The sequence below is a fragment of the Stenella coeruleoalba genome (assembly GCF_951394435.1).
Source record: "Stenella coeruleoalba genome assembly, chromosome: 2".
NCBI classification, from domain to species: Eukaryota; Metazoa; Chordata; class Mammalia; order Artiodactyla; family Delphinidae; genus Stenella; species Stenella coeruleoalba.
In genome coordinates, this window is record NC_137147.1 from 42322637 (window position 1) to 42328456 (window position 5820).

Consider the following 5820-nt stretch of genomic DNA (forward strand, 5'->3'; position numbering starts at 1 on the left):
TCAGTTTTTTAAGCAGAATGATATGATCTAATTTATTTATTAAATGATCTCTCTTGCTTCTGTGTGAAGAATGATAAATACAGGGAAGAACAGAAGCACAGAGACTAGTTGGAAAGCTATTGCAGTCCCGTGGGCAAGCAGTAATGGAGAATGAGCAGAGTGGCGGCAGTGGAGGTGGAAATACGTGGATGGATTTTAGAAGTGTAGGGCTTGCTGAAAAATTAGATGTAGAAAGTGAGAGAGAAGGAGGAAATTCAATTGCTAATTTCTGCTAATGAAGCATTATAATTAAAGGTTAGTTTTTATTCTTGAACAAATGGATAAAGAAAGGATTTGGATATACTTGGAAGACTAGCCATTTAATTTGCCTACCCTCACTGAAATATTCTAGTTGCAATTTTTTCATGAAGGGTCCTGAGTTAGTCCAGGGTAGGCCAAGAAAGTGCTGAAGAAAGCTGAAGAGTATAGTCCTAGGAGGGTTCACCTTGAAGGTAAACTACAAGTACTCCAAACTTGTTTAGGGATCCAGTTAAACTCTTAATTAACTTTCCTGCTTGTGTGTGATAAACACAATTTGAGTGTCTAATGCCTACTGTGTATTGATTAATAATTATGAATTTGGAACGCTTTCTGAACTCGATGAACTGCCTATTTGGGGGCTGGATTGTTGATATATCTCGTATCTTGGAAGAATACACTGAATTGTGGTCTAAGGTTCGTGATTGCCTGATTCATTAGAAGACTTAAAAGGTGTGAGTATGGATGTGTTTGTTTTAATTACTTTAAATTACTTTAGAAGTAGTGCATATAAAATCGGTATGTAATCTACATGTCTTTCTTAGAGGGTGATAAGGTATTTTTAGTTATCAGAGTCTGGTTTATACTTCCATCTATTAGAATACATAACACAGTGCTTTGTACATGATAGGTACTTAATAAATGTGTTGAAAATGCAAATAAATACAAATTCAATTCCCAGTTACATTCTGCCAAGTTATAAAATTGTCAAAATAAGCCAGAATTTGCAACTGCAGGAAAAAATTGTTGGTGAATAATTGCATTAATATTTCAAGCTTGGAAATTTTAAATATTCTACTTAAATCCTAGGTGCACTTTGAGGAATCTAAACATATTTTATGCCATACCTTATTATTATGTGTTAATTAAGCAGCTCGGAAATGTGATGCGCAATGTGTTTAACTTCTAAATACTGTGTTTTAGGGTTTCAGGGATAGTAACCTAAGGATTCTGTTACTCCCAGGTTAACAATTAGGCTTTAGCTTGCTGTTCTGAGCAGTAGGATAGACACCACTCCCATCACAGAAATCTGCAGAGTTCCTTATCTAGAGAACTTCACTAGTATCTCAGAATATATATATTTCCATAGAAGATTATTCCATTGTCTCAGCTTGTCATAATTTGGTCAGAATCAGTTCTTCTCCTTTTCTTCTAGAAGTAACTTTCTTTGCCAGAAGACCCACAGTCTCTACAGTCCTTTCCTCTCAGCTTGTCTCTTGAGATGGATGGTAATGACAACCTCTCAGGGTCCTATCTTTCAATTGTCAGGCAGTTACCGGAAAGAGGGCTTATTTTAACTGAACCAGTATCCCCTTCCTCAATTTAACTTTCCTTGACTAGATCCTATTAAAGGAAAATAGCTAAGCTCCATTTTTCTTCCGTGTGTGTAACTAACTTCATTAAAAACTTTGTTTTTTAATGCCGCGTCCAAAATTGTAGGAATCCATTATGCCATTTGATAGAAAGTGAACAGTCTTGATACGTGTTTATGTAAAGAAGATAACGTATTGGGCAGTAAATATTTTAAAACACTGCAGAAAAAGAGATTCAGTGATTCTGTAATGAGAAACGCGTGTTTTCAGTGCCTTTGGGATACACACGCACTAAAAAATATTAAATCTAAATACAATTAAAGAACTGTTTCAAAGAATTTAAGAAACGAATTTGGAGGTTATAGTATGACAAATTTTTTAATGTAAATAAAGAATCATAGGAAAACAAAAATGAAATGTAATTGAACCCTTCAAGAGAAGAAAAAAGAAACCGGGCACCTAAGTGCCCGGCTAGCTCAGTCGGTAGAGCATGGGACTCTTAATCCCAGGGTCGTGGGTTCGAGCCCCACGTTGGGCGCAAGGTACCTTTTGTTATAGCACTTAATTTCCCTTGAATATTTTGAGGTCTCTCCACAGCACTGTAATTAAGAACGGTTTTGTTTGTTTTTTAAACCGGATTAATTTACGTACTGTCAATATTAACCAGATCTTCGGAAAAAAGACCAGTTTGCGAACGAAACAGTTCTCAAACTGCGCTTGCGCACTTAAAAGCGCAAGTTTTTCTTCCTCTCCCGGATCCCTCGCCTACTTCCTCCGTAAAGCACAGAAGAAACTGAAAAGGCCACTGTTTAAAGTTGAAATTGATTTTCTGTGTTACTGTGCATACCTGCATTACTGCTGATAGAGGGCAGTGTTTTATTCTATCGGACCAAAATTATGAGCCTCAATATTGGCAGCTTTTCTAAAACAAGCGATCCTATGTAAAAGCAGTTAGAGAGTCGGAGGACTTCGAAGAAAGTCCTTTCTTGTTTATTTTACTTTTTTTCTTCTCAATATAGGGCTTGTCCTGGGGTGGAGGTGGGGGAATGTCTTGTGGAGAAATACACAGTGAGAAATGTTTCCTTCTGTTGTGAGATCTAGACAACTAGGGCACAATCAGGTTTTCTCCCATTGTTCGTGGGACTGTATTTGGAATCTAACCATACAATTGGATAGGTATTAGGGAAATTAATATTCCGGTAGAGGGGAGGCTCTTTGAAACAGAAGCACAAAAGGACTGAGACGTGAAATTTCTAATAGACAATTAGATATTGTGGGAGGCAGGACTTCCGCCTTTTTCGCCTCTTCACTGAGAACTTTGAAGTAATCAGGAAGAGAATGTCCACACCACAGCCAGGCACGTTCCAGGATCTCACTCACCCGACCCTGCAGGTGAACGACGCATGCTCCTACCTGAAGCACTAGTTCCTGTACTCGGCGTGTCTCCTGCTAAACGACCCATTTGTCTCTCTCGGTTTTTCCCTTCAACGTACAACATGCTGTTAATTCTCTATCTTAAAAGAAAACGAAAACTTTGACCTAGTTTCCCTGTAGGCTACCGTTCTACAGTATTTCTCTGTTCCTCTTTGGGGTAAGTTACCCCACAGTCGCCTAAGGTCACATTCCTCTCCTCCCATCTCTTAAACCTGACAATGCCCTTCAGCCAAAAAAAAAATCCCTTGCAGCGAGGGAGACCTGTGGGGTGTCTCAGTAAGAGGGAGTTAGAAAGAACCTATTATAGGATTGGGGCTATAGTTGTGGAATTTTGCGGAGGGTCTAAGGAAGTGAGGGTTCCTTTTGGATTGGGTGTTCTCAGAAAGCAAGGGCAATTCTATCATCTAAATAAATCTTACCTATAGGGAAAACAGACTAAAGGAGGGATAAAGCTGAAACTGGTAAAGTCACTCATTTAGCAGGAGAGCATGATGTTTGGTGTTTTGAGCTGGACAGGGACCAACTTGTCTAAAGTGAATGGTTCTGTGAGATGCCAATTCCAAGTCCAGGCCTCCCCACTTGTGACAAACCCACTATAAATCAGGGGTTCTCACAATCTCTCCTGAGGTTTGTTAATTTCCTAGAATGGCTCACAGAACTCCGGAAAACAGTTTACTTATTCCTGGTTTATTATAAAGGTTACAACTCAGGAGCAGCCAAATGGGAGAGATGCATAGGGCAAGGTATGGGGAAGGAGCATGGAACTCCCACGTCCTCTCCTTGGCATGGCACTCTCCCAGCACCTGAATATGTTCGCCATCCTGGAAGCTCTGTGAACCCTGTATTTTAGGGATTTTTATGGAGGCTTCATCACACAGGCATGATCAGTTATTGATCAATTTCCAAGTTCTGTTTCTAATCATGACTTAGACTTTCTGGCGACCAGACCTCATCCAGAAATCATCCAGGAGCCCTCCAAGAGTTGCCTCATTAGAACAAGACACTCCTATTACCCAGGAAATTCCAAGGGATTTAGAAGCTCTGTGTAAGATGCTCCTAACACCCCCATCATGCAGGAATTGACAAGGATTTTAGGAGCTCTGTGTCAGAAACTAGGGGCAGACACCAAATATATACTTATTATGTCACACTTGCCTAATTTGTCTTTGAGTCGCTATAAGCCCAACCACAATCACCCTAACTGGCAACTACCCCACCATCCACTTTATCCTACACTATTTTTTTTTTTTTTTTGCCGTACGCAGGCCTCTCACTGTTGTGGCCTCTCCCGTTGCGGAGCACAGGCTCTGGACGCACAGGCTCAGCAGCCATGGCTCACGGGCCCACCCGCTCCGCCGGCATGTGGGATCTTCCCAGTCCGGGGCACGAACCCGTGTCCCCTGCATCGGCAGGCGGACTCTCAACCACTGCGCCACCAGGGAAGCCCTACACTATTTTTTCTATAGAAGGTATCATCTTCTTTTATTATTACCTCTCTTCACTTTCACCCACACCCTTGGAATGTTGGTCCACAAAGGCATGGTCTTTGTCTTTGCTCACGAATGTATCTCAAGCACCTAAATTAGTATCTGGCAGATGTTCAGTAAGTATGCGTTGAATTAGTGAATTAAGAAGGGTGTATTAGTTTCCTAGGGCTGCCATAAACAAAGTACCCCAAACTGAGTTACTTAAAAGAAATGTATTGTCTCACAATTCTGGAGGCTAGAAGCTTGAAATCAAGGTGTAGGCAGAGTCATGCTCTCAAAGACTGTCTTGAAGAATCTGTTCTTTGCTTCTTTCTGTTAGCTTTCTGCTGTCATCAGCTACCCTTGGTGTTCCTTGGTTTGCAGGTGCCTAACTCCAATCTCTGCCTCTGTTGTTACATCCTTTCTCCTTGTGTTTCTGTCTCACATGGTATTTTCCTTTTTGTATGAGGACACCAGTCATAGTGCCTGATTAGGGCTCACCCTAATAACCTCATCTTAATTTGATTATATCTGCAAAGACTTTACTTCCAAGTAAGGCCACATTCATAGGTGTTAGGAGTTCGGACTTCAACGTATCTCTCTGGGGCATACAACTCAACCCTTAAAAGAGGGCTCCATTCCTTAACCTCAGCCACTGGGTGTCTGCCGCTTTATAGCTTTCTATAAAGCTATATTTCAGCTTATATTTTGTATTATCCAATAATGAAAATCTTCTAATAAATAATCCGAATTCTACAAAAGACAATTTTATGTTTACTACAAGAGATAATGTTAATAAAATACTGAATCCTTAAGACTGACAATGAGTACACCTATTCCTGGCCATCCCACTGGTGGGTTTCAAAGTTAAGAAATGGAGCTTTGTTCTTATGGAACTTATATTCCAGAAAGGAAGATAAAACCTGTATAGAAACAAATACAAGGTGAAATTGTAAGTGCCTCGGTTACAGATAATGTGCTTATGAGAGAGATCACTACCTTGGGGGAAAGGGTGCTGTGGAAAGCAGTTAAGTCCCAGAGGGCAGAGGGGTCTCACTTTAGGAATGAATATATTGGGAAACTGGATGGTAAAACTGAATTTTCATAGTTTATTCACTGGTTTAATATGGCTTTCAAGTTCTTTGTGATTGAATCCTAAATTGTAATTTGCAATGCTTCATCTCAATGCTTTGTGTCAAGAATTCAGTTCACGTAGCCTGGACTGAAATTCTCCTCATCCTTCAGGAACAAGGTCAAAAGCCTCCTCTATGAAGGCTTCCTTGGCTCCCTGGTCAGAACTAACTACATCA